A 21,363-nucleotide genomic window follows, 5' to 3' on the forward strand; every position below is an offset into this window, starting at 1 on the left:
TAGGTTTAATAAATAAGACCCTGTTATATCTTTTGCGAGGAAAATAACTTGATATGATGAAAGCTTAAAGTAAATGTAAATGAGATAAGAGCACTGGGTAAGCTCTTAAAAAAAATTATGGTTTAGAGATGTCTGCTTCAAATGATCTTTCCAGATATTTGGTAAAGTCCTAGAGTTGTGCTGAGACTTAACTGATGGAAGTTAATTAGGTAGTTTCAAAAAAGAAAATAAGATACTGAGACATCGATTACTGAATAAACTAAGGCATTTAGGAATACTAATAAAAAATGTTTGAACCAAACATAAGTGAAATTCTCAGTCAGTGACATTGAATTCTGAAGAACAGAAGTTCACGGCCAGTCGCGACGCTTAGTGCGTTTTACTAGACATACACACAATACTACATCACAAAGACAACTGGATTTGAAAGGAACCGGTTTCCCCTGGACTGCTAAATGTTCCGTTCTCCCCATTGAACGCTGTTATTTGAAAAAAGGTGCACAGGCTTCAGCCGACCGCCAGACCGGGACTGGGCAGGACAAAAGAGGCAGGCAGCCGCGCGCGCCCAGGAGCGGGAGGCGGACGTCACGTCCCCCAGAGGGCGCCCTCCGCCGGGTTGGCTGGGCCGGACGGCGTGGGAGGAGGGAGGCGGGGACTAGGGCGGGGCGTGGGCTGGAGGGCAGCGCGGGTTCCCGTGACGTCACGGACGGGGCGTGTCGTATGTAGATATCCGAGCGCAGGGGCTGCTGGTCCGTCATCTGGCACTTAAACACGACATGGTCTCCCGTGGCGTGGGAGAGAACTGAGGAGTTTTTGCTTGAAAGTGCGTGGATCCTTTGTGTGGAAGGTCCAAGAAGGCTCGGGGATGCGGGGAGGAAAGTGAGCGTGTGTGTACAGTGCAGGGCGTATGAGGTTGTGGTGGGGCGGCAGGCAAGGAACTCATACTTACCTGGCAGGGGAGATACCATGATCACGAAGGTGGTTTTCCCAGGGCGAGGCTTATCCATTGCACTCCGGATGTGCTGACCCCTGCGATTTCCCCAAATGTGGGAAACTCGACTGCATAATTTGTGGTAGTGGGGGACTGCGTTCGCGCTTTCCCCTGGTTTCTCTGTGGAAAAGCAGAAAAGTTGGCGGTGGTATAAGCTGCAGGAGCGTTGCTGTACGTGACCACCCGAAACAGCGTGGAGGGAATATGCTGTGGGTCTGTTGGTGGGCTCGAGTTCCAGTAAACTGCAGCAATTGGTTCTGGGGGTGCTGCTGTTTCTCTAGGAAAGGCATGGAACGTTTCCTTACCGACTTCGTGGCAGACTCGCTCATGAACGCTGTCTCGAGCTCATCGTGGAAACTTTGTGCGAGAGAGAAGGCCTTGCCTGGGGCGCGGGATCCGGTTCAACCAGAGAGGCCCTTTCCTGGGCCAGACACACCAAGTCGGCTGAGAAGGCAGAAGGCGCCCCGTGACGGACTTCTCGTCGTCGTCGGCCTGTCTTGTCAGAGGCTGCCACTAGCCAGCCATTTTCCTACCAGTGTCTTGCTGTCAGAGGCTTCATTTCTTGCGCGGTCAGCTGCCTTGCTTATTACACGCCTTAGTCATCGCTGGAGATACTGCTTAGATACTATCCTCCCACTCACCCCTTCCCACCCCAGGCAGGCCTCTTCGCATTTCTGGATCCAGTTTTCTCTTCAGTCAGTTCAGTCGCTCAGTCGTGTCCGACTCTTTGCGACCCCATGAATCGCAGCTGCCAGGCCTCCCTGTCCATCACCAACTCCCGGAGTTCACTCAGACTCGCGTCCATCGAGTCCGTGATGCCATCCAGCCATCTCATCCTCGGTCGTCCCCTTCTCCTCCTGCCCCCAATCCCTCCCAGCATCAGAGTCTTTTCCAATGAGTCAGCTCTTCGCATGAGGTGGCCAAAGTACTGGAGCTTCAGCTTTAGCATCATTCCTTCCAAAGAAATCCCAGGGTTGATCTCCTTCAGAATGGACCGGTTGGATCTCCTTGCAGTCCGAGGGACTCTCAAGAGTCTTCTCCAACACCGCAGTTCAAAAGCATCAATTCTTCAGCGCTCAGCCTTGTTCACAGTCCAACTCTCACATCCATACATGACCACTGGAAAAACGGTAGCCTTGACTAGACGGACCTTAGTGGGCAAAGTAATGTCTCTGCTTTTGAATATGCTATCTAGGTTGGTCATAACTTTTCTTCCAAGGAGTAAGCGTCTTTTAATTTCATGGCTGCAATCACCATCTGCAGTGATTTTGGAGCCCCCCCCCAAATAAAGTCTGACACTGTTTCCACTGTTTCTCCATCTATTTCCCACGGAGTGATGGGGACCGGATGTCATGATCTTCGTTTTCTGAATGTTGAACTTTAAGCCAGCTTTTCCACTCTCCTCTTTCACTTTCATCAAGAGGCTTTTAGTTCCTCTTCACTTTCTGCCATAAGGGTGGTGTCATCTGCATATCTGAGGTTATTGATATTTCTCCCGGCAATCTTGATTCCAGTTTGTGTTTCTCCCAGTCCGGCGTTTCTCCTGATGTACTCTGCATAGAAGTTCAACAAGCAGGGTGGCAATATACAGCCTTGACGTACTCCTTTTCCTATTTGGAACCAGTCTGTTGTTCCATGTCCAGTTCTAACTGTTGCTTCCTGGCCTGCATACAGATTTCTCAAGAGGCAGGTCAGGTGGTCTGGTATTCCCATCTCTTTCAGAATTTTCCACAGTTTATTGTGATCCACACAGTCAAAAGCTTTGGCATAGTCCATAAAGCAGAAGTAGATGTTTTTCTGGAACCCTCTTGCTTTTTCGATGATCCAGCGGATGTTGGCAATTTGATCTCTGGTTCCTCTGCCTTTTCTAAAACCAGCTTGAACATCAGGAAGTTCACGGTTCACGTATTACTGAAGCCTAGCTTGGAGAATTTTGAGCATTACTTTACTAGCGTGTGAGATGAGTGCAATTGTGCGGTAGTTTGAGCATTCTTTGGCATTGCCTTTCTTTGGGATTGGAATGAAAACTGACCTTTTCCAGTCCTGTGGCCACTGCTGAGTTTCCCAAATTTGCTGGCATAAACCGCCTTTTCTCTCTAGGCCTTCTCCTGTTACCTTCCCAGTCAGAAAGCAGTACCTCTGTTTCAGCCTCGATTGTGCACCTGACAATGCTTCAGTAGTTGGCAAACTAGGAAACCTCCTTAACATCCCTTCTCCTTAAATGGCAGTAGAAATCGTACCTAACGTGTTTTGTTTTGTTTTGTTTTTTCTTTTCTTTCGGTCAAAAGTAGTTTTCCTTTTCTTCCTGTGTGAAAACATTGAGCTACAGATTAGAAGAAAACCCCAGGCCGAGTTGTGGGCCGTTTTGTGGGCTATTTGACAACCCCTTTCTCAGGATGTGTTGTGCTCACTTCTGATTCACAAAGTCCTCCTGGCAAATAGAAACCACTGGGCCAAACAGAAAAGGCAGGCCCATGGCGGGAAGGGCTGTCCTCCCCCTCGTGGCTGCCTCGCGGGGATGGCACTCGTAGATCCGCTCAGCCCCAAGAAGCCTCTGAGATCGGAGGAGGTGCTGGCAGTGGGCCTGGGAGTGGGGTGATGCTTAAGGGTAGGTCCAAAGAAAACTAACCGGAAAGCACACAGGATGCAGATGGAGGATCTAGGTCATTGAAAGTGAAAGTAGAACATCCTACTCTGTCTCCCCAACAGCGGGAGATTGCTTTGCTCAAATAGGAACTATCTGCACCAAGACCAAGGTTAATTTTTAGTGGCTTACTGATGAGAAAACCGGTTTTAGGATTTTTTAACAGATTTCCTCACCCTCAAGGTTGTGCACGCTGTTAGGCTCTGGACCCCTGATGGAGGAGTTTCTGACCCAAAGAAGCCGATCAGTAAATAACACCGTGAGGAAGACCGGCTTGGATATTGGTTTCCAGGCCTGTCAGCAGACACACCGAGGTTATTAGGAAGACACTGGGAGTGGGTCTGCAGTTAGGAACGCAGCTTCTGGGGGGTGCGGGGTGGGGCCTCCTTTTCAGTCCTGTTGCCACCACTGGCCTTCCGGTTTGACCTTGGGCCGACTCCCCCGTTTGCTAGGCCAATTTGCAAGTGTCATGTGAAAATAATAGTCATAAAGTACTTCATAAAGTTGTTGTGTAGATTAAATGGGATAATCAGAAATACACCTGTGGCTTATATTACGTATGTCCTGATAGGAAACAATCAAAGGTGAGCTTGTAACTCTTCAATAAATTGTCTTTGTGAATGTAACATCCATTCAAAGTAAATTCGTATTAAAGAATTTAAAAATGTAAATATAAGCCCACAAAAGGGACTTGCTTGTAGCAGCTTTGTTCGTAATAGTCCCCAAATTGAAAACATTTCAAATGTCCATCATGAGGTGAATAGATATATAGGATTGTGACATATTCATTCAAAGGAATAGTACTCCTCGCTAAAGTGGTACAAATACCTGATACATGGCAACGGTATGGGTAACTCTCAAACGCATCATGCTGAGTGAGGGAAAAGTACATACTCTGGGGTTCCATTTATGTGAATTTCGAGAACTGAAAAATCGATCCACAGAGACAGGCCCGATATCACTGATGACCTGCATCAGGGAGCGGCGGTAGGGGGACTGACTGCAAAGGGGCACAGAGGACCGTCTGGAGTTCCGGAGATATTCTTTTTCCTTGAACAGGATAGTGGTTCCATGGCTACGTTCGTTTGCCAAAAGCCATCAAACTTGAAATGGATGCGTTGTATTATTTTCAAATTATACCTTAAGACATTTGATTTTTAAAAGTAATGAGAAGAATCATTCCCAAATTTAATGTCTTAATTAAATTATTATTATAAGCCTTAGGGAATCCTTTCAGAAAAGCATCTCTCGTGTAAACAATTTAATTGAAAGTTCAACAATTTCTTTATTTTTCTTCCATTAAATTTATGCACTATCAAGTTGAATGCTTAAAAATAAAAATAGAATCTATAAGAGCTCTATTTTGTAAAAGTATGGTGGTGGTTTAGTCACTAAGTCGTGTCCGATTCTTGTGACCCCATGGACTGTAGCCTGCCAGGCTCCTCTGTCCATGGGATTCTCCAAGCAAGAATACTGGAGAGGGTTGCCATTTCCTTCTCCAGGGGATCTTCCCGACCCAGGAATCAAACCCGGGTGTCCTGCATTGCAGGCAGATTCTTTACCAACTGAGCTACGATGTATTTTTTCCCTCTCTGTTGATATACCGAAATGACTCTGTCAATATGTAACTACCTTAACAGAAGTTATTTTTGAATTTAAGATGTCTCAAAATTTTACATATTTGTATTTTCTGCAGCATTTGAATTTTATAAACTAAGCATATATATGTTTTGCGAAAACTTAGAAGAACAGTAGTTAATTCCGGGGGTTGGGACTACGGGTGGCAGCTTATTTTCTTACATACATATATTTAGACAGAGTGCCTGAAGAACTGTGGGCGGAGGTTCGTAGGAGGCAGTGATCAAAACCATCGCCAAGAAAAAGAAATGCAGAAAGGCAAAATGGTTGTCTGAGGAGGCCTTACAAACAGCTGAGAAAAGAAAGGAAGCGAAAGGCAAAGGAGAAAAGGAAAGATATACCCATCTGAATGCAGAGTTCCAAAAGAATAGCAAGGAGAGATAAGAAAGCCTTCCTCAGTGAACAATGCAAACAAATAGAGGGAAAGAAACAATAGAATAGGAAAGACTAGAGATCTCTTCAAGAAAATTAGAGGTACCAAGGGAACCTTTCATGCGAGGACGGACACAATAAAGGACAGAAACGGTCCTGTATTCTGGCAAGAATACACAGAAGAACTATACAAAAGAGTTCTTCATGACCCAGATAACCACGATGGTGTGATCACTGACCTAGAGCCTTCAGTGTGATCACTGAAGTCAAGTGGGCCTTAGGAAGCATCACTACGAACTAAGCTAGTGGAGGTGATGGAATTCCAGCTGAGCTATTTCAAATCCTAAAAGATGATGCTGTGAAAGTGCTACACTCATCCTGCCGGCAAATTTGGAACACTCAGCAGTGGCCAACAAATAGCTTTGTCTAGTCAAAGCTATGGTTTTTCCAGTAGTCGTTTATGGGTGTGAGAGTTGGACCATCAAGAAAGCAGAGCGCCAAAGAACTGAAGCTTTTGAACTGTGGTGTTGGAGAAGACTCTTGAGAGTCCCTTGGACTGCAAGGAGACCCAACCAGTCAATCGTAAAGGAGATCAGCCCCAAATATTCTTTGGAAGGACTGGTGCTGAAGCTGAAGCTCCAATACTTTGGCCACCCGATGCGAAGAACTGACTCGCTGGAAAAGCCCCTGACGCTGGGAAAGATTGAAGGCGGGAGGAGAAGAGGACGGCAGAGGACGAGATGGTTGGATGGTTGGATCACCGACGGGATGGACTTGAGTTTGAGCAGGCTCCAGGAGTTGGTGATGGACAGGGAAGCCTGGGGTGCTGCAGCCCATGGGGTCGCAAAGAGTTGGACACGACTGAGCGACTGAACTGAATGCCTGTTACGTGACTCCTCTTGCGTGTTTTTTCAAAAGAAATATACGGACTTTAATTTCTTGTCAAGCGTTTTTACGGTTTGTGTTCCTCTTTGACTGGTAGGATATCCTGTGGAGCCAGGAAGGCTTCAGTTCAAATTCTTGCTTTCAAATCCCACTCACTGACTGACTTGACAAGTTACTTAACCTTTCTATGTCTCAGGTTCCTCATATGTGAAATGAGGATGATGACATGATGCAAGCCTTTTGAAAGGATTAAGTGAGTAAACCCATTTAAAACTTGTAGACCATGCCTGGGCACTTTGCATGTCTTCACTGGGTGTAAGCTCTTGCATTTTGGGAGCAACACTGCATAAAGATTGGGTGTGATTTTATTTGTTACTGACACTTCTCAGTGACTATGAACCTTCCTAGAGAGACGAAAGCCGTGACCTCCTGGACTGAGAGCGTCTGCCCGTCTACTAGCTCATGTGATCAGCCCATCAAAGGGGGAATAATGGGCCGATTGCTTGCTTCGAGAATGCCCGCCGCCCCCAAATTTATGGTTTTACAGTGGAAAACATTCCTACACATGACACAAGACCCAGAATTTTATGAGTGGTACATATAATTATACAAACATTTAATTTGGAAACACAAGCAGTGAGCTTTACTCATATAATGTGTACTTATATATTATATACAGGTACATATGCCCCAAATTTGTTATGGGAAAAAGCAGACCCTGATCCCATCCCACATTTCTTTTCTTCAAAGAACAAACGCTTTAAGATCAGGAAACCGACTGGCTGTTTATCTCCTTATCTCTAAATAAATATTGATGCTCCGATTTTCCAGGTTCCCACCCCAGATGCTGCAGACCGGCCTGAAAAGGGGAAAGTGGGGTGTGTGTGGTTCCCTGCCTGCCAGTCATCTCCAAGGCAGCCGCCAGGACTTCCACTCACTTGCAGGCCCACACAGCCCACCTCACGACTCCGCACGGAACCGCAAACGGAACTTTGCCAGAACAATTGCCAGGCCAGCAGCTTTGCGATCTGGGGTGAACTGGGTTCCCGGACACTTCAGGAAAGGGTGGCAGCTGCTCCAGCGTCAGGCGCTGTGAGTCGCCCCAACCCAGGGACCGCCCCGCCAGGGTACCCGCTCGCTTCTCTCCCTGCCAGTCCCTGTCTCCCTTCGGGTTCATCCTCTGTTCTCTCCTGCTCTTGACCTTCCGGCGATCTTTTCGCCGGCCTCACACCTTTCTTTGGAGGAGGAAATGGCAACCCACTCCAGTATTCTTGCCTGGAGAATCCCATGGACAGGGGAGCCTGGCGGGCTACAGTCCATGGGGTTGCAAAGAGTCGGACACGACTGAGCACAGAGCACGCGCGCACCCCTTTCTTTTTCCATCCTCCAAAGACAGCTGCGTCATTGAGTCCTTTGTAACCGCTGAAAGTCCCAAATTACAAGCGTCGGAGAGACGCTCCTTAGAACGGCGAAGGGAGCACCTAAACTAGCTATTCAGGGCCATCACGGGCCTCATCCGTGTTTTTCTCCCGAGCAGTAGAGGACACAAGCGGGGTGTCTTCTCGGTGGAGGAGAGTCCCGGCAGGACGAAGCGGGCCCGGCCGGGGGTGCGGACTCCGAGCGGCTCGTCTCCCCTTCGGCCCCGGAGCATCCTGGCCGGGCGGCCGTGGGTCAGGGACCTGGGGTCTCCTCGGACGCCGGAATCCGCGACCCGCGCTCCTCTTTCGGGCTGAGCTTGGGACCAAAGGAGGAGATTTCCAGGAGTCAAGGTTCAAATCTTGGCGGAACAGCGGCTTTGCGTGCCCAGCGGGGACTTAGGAGCGAGAAACTCTGAATAAAATCAAAATAAACTGGGATAGGGTCAATAACAATTCAGAATAATAGAGAACCTGACTAAAACACGCTTCTGCCCATTCAGGTCTGGAACCCTGGACCGGAAAGCTGCCATCCTGGCTGGTCAGCGACATCGCAGGCCCTCCCCGGCACCATTTACTCACAGGGACAAGGCGTGCGGTGCGAAGCCCCCTCGCGGGGCAGGACTCCGAGGGCTCAGCCTCTGCCTTTCACTCCAGAGGCCCAGGGGACCCGACGAGGGGGCGGCACTGGCTGGGCCGCTGCGCCCCTGGCCGGGGCTTGAAGGGCAGAGATGGGCAGAGCCGCCCGGGTCCAGCGCGGACGCCCCAGGTCGGTCCCACACCTGTCCGCCGTGTCCGTGTGAACCACGCCGCTGAGGGTCGCGGGAGACCTCCGGCGGGTCCTATTAGGGGCGTAAAAAGTGTCCTTCTTCTAACTAGGCAGAAAGGTCCCACCGAGATTTGAACTCGGATCGCTGGATTCAGAGTCCAGAGTGCTCACCATTACACCATGGAACCCCCTCAGGAGCCACCTGGCTTCCATCGCCAGAGAACGGGATACGCTTCTTTAGCCTCCATACGTCCCACCCCTAAGCTCAGGGCAGTTCTTCTAAGGCCCTGAGGAGACTCCAATACGGTTGACTCCCGTGGGTGCTCATCCCTCTCGCTTTCTCTCTGCTCCTCTCCTTTGATCGACTCAGCTCACTCTCACCTCAGAAAATGAGGTGAAATCCACTTTGGGTTTTGTTCCAGGGAGGACCCCCTTAGCTCTCCATCACCAACCGCAGAGTCTGCCTAGGTTAACCAGAGTGTCCCACCCTGAGGTAAAATTTCTGCAAATAAGAGTGTTATTTTCCTTTTCTTTGCCTTCACCCTTTCCCATAGCCCAGAGGGGGCAGATGGTTGTCAGGGCAGGAGGCGGGGTTTCCTGGGCCCTTAGTTTTCTCACAGCACTGATTACACTCCTAAGCGGCCACCACCTGTTACGTGTAACATACAAAGTGTGTCACCGGCGGAGTGGGAATGGAGGCAGGAGGACTCTTCTTCTTCATATATTTCTGATTTGGAGAGGGGTAAGTTGTTCTCACAACAAGTGTCTATTTGTTAGAGTTACCATGTAAGTAAGAATAACTATTTACATAGAACAGTCAGACAAACCAGCTATACTCACCTAAAAGTGAAGTCAATGTCGCTCAGTCGTGTCCAACTCTTTGCGACCCCACAGACTGTAGCCCGCCAGGCTCCACTGTCCAAGAGATTCTCCAGGCAAGAATACTGGAGTGGGTGGCCATTCCCTTCTCCAGGGGATCTTCCGAAATCAGAGATTTAACCCGGGTCTGCTGTGTTGCAGGCAGATTCTTTACCTGCTGGCCCACCAGGAAAGCCCCATACTCACCTGGGGTGACTGAAGATCAACCGCATGTGGTGGAGGACACGAGACAGGGCTCTGACACTTAGGCAGTCACAGACTCTTTGGTCAGGTCGGTCAAGTCAGTTTCTCCCCCATTTCTTAACATATCAAACCCAGAAATTGCAGTTTAAAAAAAGGCGTACAAATATCAAGGCACCCAAGAGCACTGATTGCTGAATCATAGAGGATGCACATCCGAGTTGTCTTAAGTATAGACAGTATTTACAAACACAAAATACCACCAGACTAAATATTTACATGTAGAATAGATATAAATCCTATCATGGCTCAGAGTAATCATCTTTACTTCTGCATAGTATCCTAAAACTGTTTCTTCCCTAATCCGATACACAGAACAGAAAAAGATAGCACCTGTTTTTAGCCGGCCAAAAAAGAGTCAGAAAGAAGCCCAGTGTTGCCTGGAGATGTATTTTGTCCCCAGAGACTGGACAGAGATTGACTCAAGGAGGAAGGAGGCAAAGGGGAGGTGGGAGGCTCTTGTTATGAGGAGGAAGTTCACAGCTCCAGGGTGAGAGGATGAAACTTCTTGGAAACTCAAGATGTTGAGTGGTAAAGAACAGCACAAAGGGCTTCACCAGGAGAACTTGAAGAAGGGTCAAGGTTTATGGGTACAAGGACCTGAAATGGACTCTGACTGATATAGGAAGAAAAGAAATCCCTGGGTTTTCTCGTTACCACCACGTTGGCGCTGCTTAGAGCCCTGCGGCCATTAGCTCGGCTGTCTGTGCGTGTGTCCTGGGGAACCATCGGGTTGGAGGGACTTTTCAAAATGTGGGAGGAAAGAGCCAAAAGCTGAAGACAGCCCGATATCACCAGTCTTCTTAGCTCTACCATCGCCAGATTTTAGTTTGGAAGAATTTGAGGTTATTGAGGGCAACGGCAGATGGCAGAAACCAGACTCGGTGGAAATCTAGGTTGGCTCCAGTTGAAACAGCTTGAACCGGGTCCCTGCGACTCACCTTCTGCACCAATTACGAGAGCAATGACATCGAAATGAGTGGGTAGAAATGAGAAGACCCAGAGTTCCCATCTTTCCTGCCCTGCTCCTCTCCATCTGCACTCTGCCTTGACCTACCCATGGGACCCCTCAAGGCATGCCAGGTACTTCCTCCAAGACCTATTTAGGGACAGGCCTTGGATATTCTGAAGCACCTTTACATGGAGCACAAAGATGATGATGATGATGATGATGATGATGATGATGATGATGATGTGTCTTTTGCCAAATGGATGAGCAGCTTCTGGGGTCACGGATGGATAGAGGAGGACGAGCGAGGACTCCGGGCCCACCGTGGATCACAAGACGCCAGTTACAGGAAAAGCTCCCTGCCCTGCCCACTTCCTGTGCTTCCCAGAATGATGTCATCTGCCAGCCATCCTAGAAGGTATTCTTATGAGGACCAGGGATTTCGATGTTCGGAATCACAGACAGTGCTCAGGGGATGGGTCATTCAAGGAGCCATTGGAATCAAAAGGAAGATCCCATTCCAAAATTCAGTCATTTTCAGACTCCTTTGAACAGCAACTGTGCTTTAGAACCAAACGTTCCATCTCTTTGGGACCTGAGAGCAGAAAGGAGAGAAATGAGAGAGAACGCCAGTTTCTGGAAGTGAGGTCTTGCAAGAAAGTGGAGGAAAAAAGGAGCTCTAGGAAGGAAGAGCGTGGAGAAGCGTACCTGCCCACCCTGTCTGAAAAAGCGCTCAAATAACCCTTTGCTTCCACACCACGACTACCGACGCTGCTGTGTTTTTTGAGCCCCAATTCAACAGACCCGGGAACGGTACCTGTAAGAGAGTCTGCAGATGCTGAGTGACTCAGGTGGGTGGTTGATTCAGCTGCTCCCCAAGACAGCTTGCATCATACCCCACCTGCTTTTCAGAGGTGCTCTGCTCCTCTGCTCTATTGCCCTTTAGGGGAATAGAAAGAATAAAAGGTATTTTAATAGAATAAAGTTATTCTTCAAAATGTAAAGAGGGAGATTTAAAGAGCCACCCACACATCTTCACCAACCCTTCTTCCACTAAGTAAAAGTCATTGGTGTGACTCAAAAAAAAAAAAAAAAAAAAACAAACAAAAAAAGAAAGAAAGAAAAGAAAAGAAAAAAAAGAAATCCCTGGAAAGTATGTTGAGAGATCACAGAATGGCCAGGAAACCCGGAGAACCGGGCTCTCACAAGGGGCAAGGACAGAATCAGGTGAGGTTAGAACTGGGATGGGTGGAGATGTGTTTTCTTCCCATTTCCTCCAGCCTGCACATCGGTCCCTGACCTGCAAGCAGAGACCTGGCGATGAAGGGCGGCCGAGCTACAGCAGAGCAAACTGCAAGAGCAATCATGGGAAACTTTGTCTTGATTCTGTTTACACAAAATCTAGAAGCAGCAAGCTAATTCAAGGTGAAATAAATAAGGGTAAGGGTTTGTCAAAAGATTCTGAGGATAATGACAATATTTATGATTTCTCTGCTTTTGACATTAGATCCAGTGGTTTCTAAACACAGGCACACCTGACAACAACAGACTGAAGTAAAATGCTCTCCTTGCTCCCATTTTTACAGCAGCAAGAAGGGAAGCACAAGAAGTTTTCTCTAATTTGTCTAAGGCCACATAAAGTGAAGTCGCTCAGCCCTGTGTGACTCTCTGGGACCCCATGGACCGTAGCCCACCAGGCTCCTCCATCCATGGAATTTTCCAGGCAAGAATACTGGAGTGGGTTGCCATTTCCTTCTCCAGGAGATCTTCCCGACGCAGGGATCAAACCTGGGTCTCCCGCATTGCAGACGGATGCTCTACCGTCCAAACCAGCAGGGAAGCCCCTAAGTGCACATAAGGACAGATCTATTTTTACAACCCAGAATTTGTGCACCTGAGCACAGCTTAGTTGGGTCTTTCTTCTCAAAAGTGGGTGTGTCAAGATTTCTCAGCTGTAGGGATGGGAAGAAGACCAAGAAGAGGCGAGAAGGCAAGAGAGGGAGGAGGGAAGGGTAGAAGCACAAATTCTTTTATTCTCTCCTTCCTCCCCTCTCCTTTTGCCTCCTTCATTCTTGGGTCTGCCAGCCCTCTCCCTCCTTCCCCACTCTACTACCGGACTGAAGCAATGTTCACCTCTAGGGATCCTGGCCCAGAGTCTCCTGGGAGGTCTCAATGACCTCCCCACAAACCCGCCTTCCCCGCTTGGTTTTCACCCTTTCCCGCTCCCAGGTGGACCCCACAGAACGCAGCCTACCCAGCTGGGCGCTCCACCCGGCAGGCAGTGCTCTGGAGACCTTTCCGTTGCCCACCCAATGGGGTGCTGCGAAATCCAAAAACCGGGATAAAGGCATTTAAAACCTACTCAAACTCTTCCAGAAATTGCAGAGGAAGGTAAACTTCCAAACTCATTCTATGAGGCCACCATCACCCTAATACCAAAACCTGACAAAGATACCACAAAAAAAGAAAACTGCAGGCCAATATCACTGATGAACATAGATACAAAAATCCTTAACAAGATTCTAGCAATCAGAATCCAACAACACATTAGAAAGATCATACACCACGACCAAGTGGGCTTTATCCCAGGGATGCGAGGATTCTTCAATATCCGCAAACCAATCAATGTAATACACCGCATTAACAAATTGAAAAATAAAAGCTGTATGATTATCTCAATAGATGCAGAGAAAGCCTTTGACAAAATCCAACATCCATTTATGATAAAAACTCTCCAGAAAGCAGGAATAGAAGGAACGTACCTCAACATAATACAAGCTACATATGACAAGCCCATTTTTGACAAACCCATGCCAAACCTTATCCTCAATGGTGAAAAACTGAAAGCATTTCCCTAAAGTCAGGAACGAGACAAGGGTGCCCACTTTCACCATTACTATTCAACACAGTTTTGGAAGTTTTGGCCACAGCAATCAGAGCAGGAAAAGAAATAAAGGGAATCCAAATTGGAAACGAAGAAGCAAAACTCTCACTGTTTGCAGATGACATGATCCTCTCCACAGAAAACCCTAAAGACTCCACCAGAAAATTACTAGAGCTAATCAATGGATATAGTAATGTTGCAGGATATAAAATCAACACACAGAAATCCCTTTCATTCCTATGCACTAATAATGAGAAAATAGAAAGAGAAATTAAGGAAACAATTCCATTCACCTTTGCAATGAAAAGAATAAGATACTTCGGAATATATCTACCTAAAGAAACTAAAGACCTATATATAGGAAACTGTAAAACACTGGTGAAAGAAATCAAAGAGGACACTAATAGATGGAGAAATATACCATGTTCATGGATTGGAAGAATCAATATAGTGAAAACGAGTATACTACCCAAAGCAATTTATAGATTCAATGCAATCCCTATCAAGCTACCAATGGTACTTTTCCACAGAGCTAGAACAAATAATTTCACAGTTTGTATGGAAATACAAAAAAACCTCGACTAGCCAAAAGCAATCTTGGGAAAGAAGAACGGAACTGGAGGAATCAACCTGCCTGACTTCAGGCTCCACTACAAAGCCACAGTCATCAAGACAGTATGGTACTGGCACAAAGACAGAAATATAGATCAATGGAACAAAATAGAAAGCCCAGAGATAAATCCATGCACCTATGGACACCTTCTCTTTGACAAAGGAGGCAAGAATATACAACGGATTAAAGACAATCTCTTTAACAAGTGGTGCTGGGAAAACTGTCAACCCACTTGCAAAAGAATGAAACTAGAACACTTTCCAACACCATACACAAAAGTAAACTCAAAATGGATTAAAGATCTAAACGTAAGACCAGAAACTATAAAACTCCTAGAGGAGAACATAGGCAAAACACTCTCCGACATAAATCACAGCAGGATCCTCTATGACCCACCTCCCAGAACATTGGAAATAAAAGCAAAAATAAACAAATGGGACCTAATTAAACTTAAAAGCTTCTGCACAACAAAGGAAACTCTAAGCAAGGTGAAAAGACAGCCTTCAGAATGGGAGAAAATAATAGCAAATGAAGCAACTGACAAACAACTAATCTCAAAAATATACAAGCAACTCCTGCAGCTCAATTCCAGAAAAATAAACGACCCAATCAAAGAAAATGGGCCAAAGAACTAAACAGACATTTCTCCCAAGAAGACATACACGTGAAAAGATGCTCACCATCACTCATTATCAGAGAAATGCAAATCAAAACCACAATGAGGTGCCATTTCAGGCCAGTCAGAATGGCTGCGATCCAAAAGTCTACAAGCAATAAATGCTGGAGAGGGTGTGGAGAAAAGGAAACCCTCTTACACTGTTGGTGGGGATGCAAACTAGTACAGGCGCTATGGAGAACAGTGTGGAGATTCCTTTAAAAACTGGAAATAGAACTGCCTTATGACCCAGCAATGCCACTGCTGGGCATACACACCGAGGAAACCAGGAGTGAAAGAGACACGTGTACCCCAGTGTTCATCGCAGCACTGTTTATAATAGCCAGGACATGGCAGCAACCTAGATGTCCATCAGCAGATGAATGGATAAGAAAGCCGTGGTATATATACACAATGGAGTATTACTCAGCCATTAAAAAGAATACATTTGAATCAGTTCTAAAGCGGTGGATGAAACTGGAGCTGATTATACAGAGTGAAGTAAGCCAGAAAGAAAAACACCAATACAGTATACTAACACATATATATGGAATTTAGAAAGATGGTAACGATCACCCTGTATGCGAGATAGCAAAAGAGACACAGATGCATAGAACAGTCCTTTGGACTCTGTGGGAGAGGGAGAGGGAGAGGGTGGGATGATTTGGGAGAATGGCATTGAAACATGTATAATATCATATATGAAACGAATCGCCAGTCCAGGTTCAATGCATGATACTGGATGCTTGGGGCTGGCCCGCTGAGAGGACCCAGAGGGATGGTATGGGGAGGGAGGTGGGAGGGGGTTCAAGATGGGGAACACGTGTATACCTGTGGCAGATTCATGTTGATGTGTGGCAAAACCAATACAATATTGTAAAGCAATTAACCTCCAATTAAAATACATAAATTTACATTTAAAAAATTAAAAAATAAAATAAAACAGGACTGTTCACTTCGAAAACTATTCCGTATTTCCATTCTCGGGGTCTTCATGGGAGGAAGGGCTAAAGACGGCAATGTATTCATCCAAGTCCTGGAGCGTCCCAGCGAGTGCCAGGCTCTGTCCTGGGCGTGCTGACACAGGGCGACCATCCCCGCGACCAATGTGCTTAGTCGGCGAAGTCCTGTCCGACTCTTTGCGACCCCATGGACTTAGCCCGCCAGGTTTCTCGGCCCATGGGGATTCTCCAGGCAAGAATACTGGAGTGGGTCGCATGCCCTCCTCCAGGGGATCTTCCCAAACCACGGATTGACCCCGGGTGTCCTGCATTGCAGGCGGATTCTTACGGTCTGAGCCCCCGGGGAAGCCCACTCTGGTGGAAACCGCCTGGTGGACGCAGGAAGCCGAAGCCCAACCTCGGCCCCGGAGGCCTTTGCCAGGGTGGGCAAACTCATTTGTTGGGTGTAGGCGAGGAAACGGGAAGAGCCATCATGGGAGCCCACCGGGTGTTCAGCTGTCCTTGGATCTATTTCGGTTCAAGCCCGGAAGGTTCGAGGCCTGCATGGCGGTTTCTCCCGGGGCGCTGGCATCCGTGGCTGGTAGGGGGCAGGAAAATGGCACCGTTTCTCTGGGGGACAGAGCACTCACCCTGGGAATGCGTTAAGTAGGTCTTCTCCAGAGACAGTCCAAAAGAATCCTGTACCGCTGTCTCTGTGGCGCAATCGGTTAGCGCGTTCGGCTGTTAACCGAAAGGTTGGTGGTTCGAGCCCACCCAGGGACGGTGGGGGTGCCATTTTAGGCAACACCAAAGAGACTCCCTTTTGCCAGGAGGACACCGGAGAAGTGATGCGCCCAACGGACTTTCAGAGAAAGAGCACAGGAGTCAGGTGCAAAGGAACAGCGGCGAGGGCGCGTCCCGGGTGGATTGGAAGCGTCGGTCATTCCTGAGAGCACGGAGCGCTGATCGCCGGCGCCGAGAAGAGGACCACCGAGGCGCGGGTCCGCAGCCCGGGAGGGGCGGCTTCCACACCGCTGGGTTTCGGGGTCACCTGGGCCTCGGGCGCACCCACCGTCCCCGCCTCCTGCGGCTGCCGGGAGCCGGGGAGTCGGCGGGGGCGACCCCTGAACTCAGGGTGCGCAGCTGAGGATCTGAGGATTCTGCGTTGGGTGCGGGGCCCCGAAGGCCACCTGTGGGGGCCCGAGGGGCCTCACTTCAGGGCAGAGGGGAACCCTAAAGCAGGGCCCTCGGGAGCCGCCGTCTCCGTGCCTGAGAGAGCCTGGGGCTCCAAGGTTCCTCTTTGAGTCATAAGAGTTGGTGGTGTGGTTCGTGGTGGCGGGACCTCGGGATTTCATGGATACGGTGTTCAGGAATAGGGGTTGTCCCGTTTCCGTAGTGTAGTGGTTATCACGTTCGCCTCACACGCGAAAGGTCCCCGGTTCGAAACCGGGCGGAAACAGGCTTCCTCTTTCTTTTTCTCCCCCGGAGATGTGCCTTCTCATTGGCAAAACCACCAGGCGCGAAAGGCACGGGGTGCGGCAGGGGACGCAGCTGGAGGAAGAGTTGGTGACCACCTGCAAGTCTCTTTATTCAGCGCTAGGAGATCTGGAGGTGGACGGATCCGCTCATCACCCGCCACTCATCACCGAGCCTGAAGACAGAGAAAACCGAGGTTCACAAAGAGAGCAAGACCTGGGCTCGGCAGCACGCAGCGCTACCGCTAGACCAGGAGGGACCCAGTCCGCTACTTTGTGTCCTTGCCCCAGAGCAAAAGCGACGCCCAGGAAAGGAGAGGTGAAGGCCGATGAGCCGCGAGGGCAGGGCTGGGAGCCTTGCACAGCTGCACACAGCCCTGGGCCGCTGCGACGTTGCCTTTCCAGCTCGCTGACTTTCCGAAGGGTCATCTTCCACTCACCTTCCACCTGCAGAGGCTAAACAAGCCTGTTTGCCTACAGCTCCCTGGTGGTCTAGTGGCTAGGATTCGGCGCTTTCACCGCCGCGGCCCGGGTTCGATTCCCGGTCAGGGAAAACTTTCTTTCTTCCAGCGTCTGCACGCACACGAGTCTCTCTCTTCCTGCCCAAATCCGGACTGTATTTTGCTTAAAGGTCCAGTGCGGAACATTTCTGCACAGAGTTTCTAAATGCCGCTGAGTGCAGGCCTCAGGGTCCTGGACCTCAGGCTGGCTGTTGGAGCTGAGATGCCATGGACAGCCTGGGCTGGCCAGCTCTGGCCTCCACTCTTTTCTCCTGGCATGGTAAACCCAGACTCTTACTTAACAGAATTTCCATTCAAAGAGAACGTGAGGCTTCCGTTCCAAAAATTCATTAAAATCCCAAACCAAAAAGCTTTTGTAAGATACCAAAAGTTTGCAGGAATAGGAACATCCTATATTCTGTACCTAAGTGCCCAGTTAACACCACACTCTTTCTTTCGATAAGAGTTATGACATCACTTGATAGTAACGTGCGGATATCTCGGGATTGTTCCTTTCCTTTGGCGTCCCTCTCAAAGCTAACTTCTGTGGGACCTGTCTTCCAAGGCCAGCGAACAGCTTTACCGTCCGGAAGAGGGCCCTCTTGGCCCTTCAGGAAGCTGGAATCCGCTCTCTGTAGGATGTATACAAGGGATATGTGTGTTAGTCGCTCAGTCCTTTTGGACTTTTTGCCATCCCTTGGGCCGATTACTCCAGGCAAGAATACTGGAGTAGGTTGCCATTTCCTTCTCCAGGGGAATCTCCCAGCCCAGGTCTCCTGTATGGAACCAGGGAGGACCAAAAAAACACAACCACAATGCATTGGCCGGGAATCGAACCCGGGTCTCCCGCGTGGGAGGCGAGAATTCTACCACTGAACCACCAATGCCACTGTAGGGAAGACGTTTGCAAGGGTATCCTAGAGGCAGGTTTATTCAGGTCTTTCTCAAGTGCAGGCCAGTCAGGCCCTGTGCTTGTAGGACGGTCTAGGCTTTCATCCTCCGCCCTCCGCGGCGCCGGCTGCCCTCTGCCCTCTGGCCTCCTGCGGGTTGCTCTGGCGGGCACTCAGGTGTGCTTTGGATCCGTCGGAGTGGTGGAACCGCCTGGTGCTCGTGCTCACCGGCTCAGTCTCGTCCAACTCTTTGCGACCCCTCGGACTCTAGCCCACCAGGCTCCTCTGTCCATGGGATTTCCACGCTCCTTTGCTAGAAACCCATCGAGGCAGTGCAGCTGTCCCCTTGGCTCCTGCCTGGCTCCCCGTGCCCTGCAGGGAGCATAACGTGTTCTGTCAGGACACAGAGGGGAAGAATCCTTCCGTGTGGTTGGAGGATGGAGAACCAGATGGGAAATGCTGCAAAGAGAGGGGAATATTCTCAAAAGCTTCCCAGAACTGCTGTGTGGGTGCTGTCGGTTGGGTGGCTCCCCTAGGACAAGAATGCTTAGTCTTGTGTTCTGGCCTTGACCCAGTCCCAGGTCCAGTCTGAATTCAAGCACAGAGGCACCCTGCTTTCCCACATGTATGTCATTCAGCCTCTCTCCAAAGGGGAGTTCTGAACCACCTTTTCTATCTCAGTGAATAGCAACCACGTGGGTGTTTTGTTTTTTTTTTTTCCTTTCACTTTGTTTTGCTGAAATGTAACTCAGGAATAAAAAAAAGGGTTAGCTTTAGAGAAATTAGTGCTCTCCATGCTACAAACAAGAATAAAATTCAAGTTGATAATGAGGATGACTCTCGAATACTTTTAACACGCTAGAGAATTCTAATACTTGATGTATAAGTACATAGAAAATGTTTGTCCTGTCATGCTCCCAGAGATGACTCCTTGTATGCACCACACTGCTTTAATAATTTTAGTCTAAAAACTCCTTCATGGTGACTTTCAGATTTATTATTATTCGTAAAGTTTAAAATTATGTGTCCTAGTAAATTAAATATACCATATAATATCTTTTAAATCAGGATTAAGTCTTTTGAGTCTCGAAATCATAGTGACTTAATTATTCCCCTTTCAATTTGGGGTCAATGTTTTTTAGCTATCATCTAATATGTGCTTCTAAGTAGCATTTATCTGCCACGATTCAGCTCAATTTACAATTTTAAGATCTATCATTAAGTTCTTTGACTGATATTAAATCGGTTGAATTAATGTATAATCTTTTCCTGGAGAATTTCTATTTATTTAAGGTAGAAATAACAAAACACTGTTTAAATATAATGCTGGCCATATTTTTTATAAATTATATATTGAGGGGCTATAGGTTAACAGCTTAAGAGAACGTGTGGGTACCTTTAGGAGATATTCCTGAATGTAGCCACAATGTCACTTGAGTCCATCCAACACATGGACTCTCTAAGCTGAGAAGTAAGGACCTGTTGTTTACATGAAGTACTCATTTATTTTTTAAAAATTCCTGGTTCTTAGTTACCTGCCTTCTAGATCTCAAGTCACCATTTTTCCATGTGCTATGTAATTCTTTTTTTACTCACTGCTGGGGTCCTTAGGCACTGGCAGGCAGATGAACCTGAGAACATGACAGGTTGTTCTCCTGCTGTGATTTTTATTTGTATCTGTGTGTGTATGTGTGAGTGAGATTCTTATTTTTGATGCCTCCTGGTGTGAATGCACCAAGGAGTGGGACCTTGACTTTGCTCCTGATACAGCAGTTTTCCTGGAGAAGGGCCTGGTATCTGGTGAGCACCTAGTAAGTGCTTGCTGACTGAAGGACTCCTAATGCACATTTGCGGAAAACTGATGAGGAGGATAGAAAGTGGGTAAGATCCACAGCAGCAGCCTAGAGTATAAGGGACAGAGAGAGACAGAAGGGCACACACTCCAAGAGGGGTGAGAGAGGGCAGAGAGAAATGTCCTAGAACCCAGCGACATCCTCGACTGAGTATGGAAAATCCAAAGAGCTCTTATTTCCTCCTGAGCTTCAACTGAGGAATCGGTGGAAGGGGAACCAAGAACTCTAAGGATCCAGGTTTGTACAAGATGTATTACCGGTGCAGAATTCTGTAGCTTGCAACAATTTGTCTCAAATGAGATAATGTTTCTGGATGTAGCCATGTCCTGTCGAGATATCATACAGAGAGGGTCTCGGGCTTGCAAATGTACCCGTATGTTGGAGGGAGACCCCACATTAGATTGTGTGCATCCAACCAAAGCCAAAATGCAAATCATAAAGGGAAGGGAAGAGGGTAAATATCTGGGACCAGTGGGCTTTTTTTTTTTTAACTCCTGTAATCCATAAGCTGCTCTGCAAGAGGCTCTCCAGAGTCATTCTGGCTGGTCTTGTCTGGACTCAATGACTTGGTCACCACTGAAAACAGTTACAATTATTAGAATACTTTCCAATCAGCTTGGAAGCTTAGCTGCTGAATATGTGCAGTCTCTGGGAAATGTACACATTGTCTTTTTGTTGTACCTGCGCTAAGTTGAGTCAGTAGGGCACAAATCCCTTTGTTAGAGTAACAGACAGGTGTATTGACAATTTCCTGTGATGGCAAGACCGTG

At 48.0% G+C, this 21,363-nt stretch overlaps 6 non-coding genes and 1 pseudogene across 6 annotated transcripts; 5 read left to right on the forward strand and 2 right to left on the reverse strand.

Moving 5' to 3' along the window:
• The first annotated feature begins 941 nt into the window (after positions 1–941).
• On the forward strand, positions 942–1,105 carry LOC121817999 (U1 spliceosomal RNA). Its single transcript, XR_006058115.1, has one exon. It is a non-coding gene; the product is annotated as a U1 spliceosomal RNA (small nuclear RNA).
• A 7,725-nt stretch (positions 1,106–8,830) lies between these two features.
• Positions 8,831–8,902, reverse strand: TRNAQ-CUG (transfer RNA glutamine (anticodon CUG)). Its single transcript has one exon. It is a non-coding gene; the product is annotated as a tRNA-Gln (tRNA).
• Positions 8,903–10,816: 1,914 nt separating this feature from the next.
• LOC121820204 (leukemia NUP98 fusion partner 1-like) lies at positions 10,817–11,690 on the forward strand (annotated as a pseudogene).
• A 4,894-nt stretch (positions 11,691–16,584) lies between these two features.
• TRNAN-GUU (transfer RNA asparagine (anticodon GUU)) lies at positions 16,585–16,658 on the forward strand. The gene has a single exon. It is a non-coding gene; the product is annotated as a tRNA-Asn (tRNA).
• A 603-nt stretch (positions 16,659–17,261) lies between these two features.
• Positions 17,262–17,334, forward strand: TRNAV-CAC (transfer RNA valine (anticodon CAC)). Its single transcript has one exon. It is a non-coding gene; the product is annotated as a tRNA-Val (tRNA).
• Positions 17,335–17,831: 497 nt separating this feature from the next.
• Positions 17,832–17,903, forward strand: TRNAE-UUC (transfer RNA glutamic acid (anticodon UUC)). The gene has a single exon. It is a non-coding gene; the product is annotated as a tRNA-Glu (tRNA).
• A 763-nt stretch (positions 17,904–18,666) lies between these two features.
• TRNAG-CCC (transfer RNA glycine (anticodon CCC)) lies at positions 18,667–18,737 on the reverse strand. Its single transcript has one exon. It is a non-coding gene; the product is annotated as a tRNA-Gly (tRNA).
• Positions 18,738–21,363: the final 2,626 nt, after the last annotated feature.

This window comes from Ovis aries, chromosome 1, assembly GCF_016772045.2.
Source record: "Ovis aries strain OAR_USU_Benz2616 breed Rambouillet chromosome 1, ARS-UI_Ramb_v3.0, whole genome shotgun sequence".
NCBI classification, from domain to species: Eukaryota; Metazoa; Chordata; class Mammalia; order Artiodactyla; family Bovidae; genus Ovis; species Ovis aries.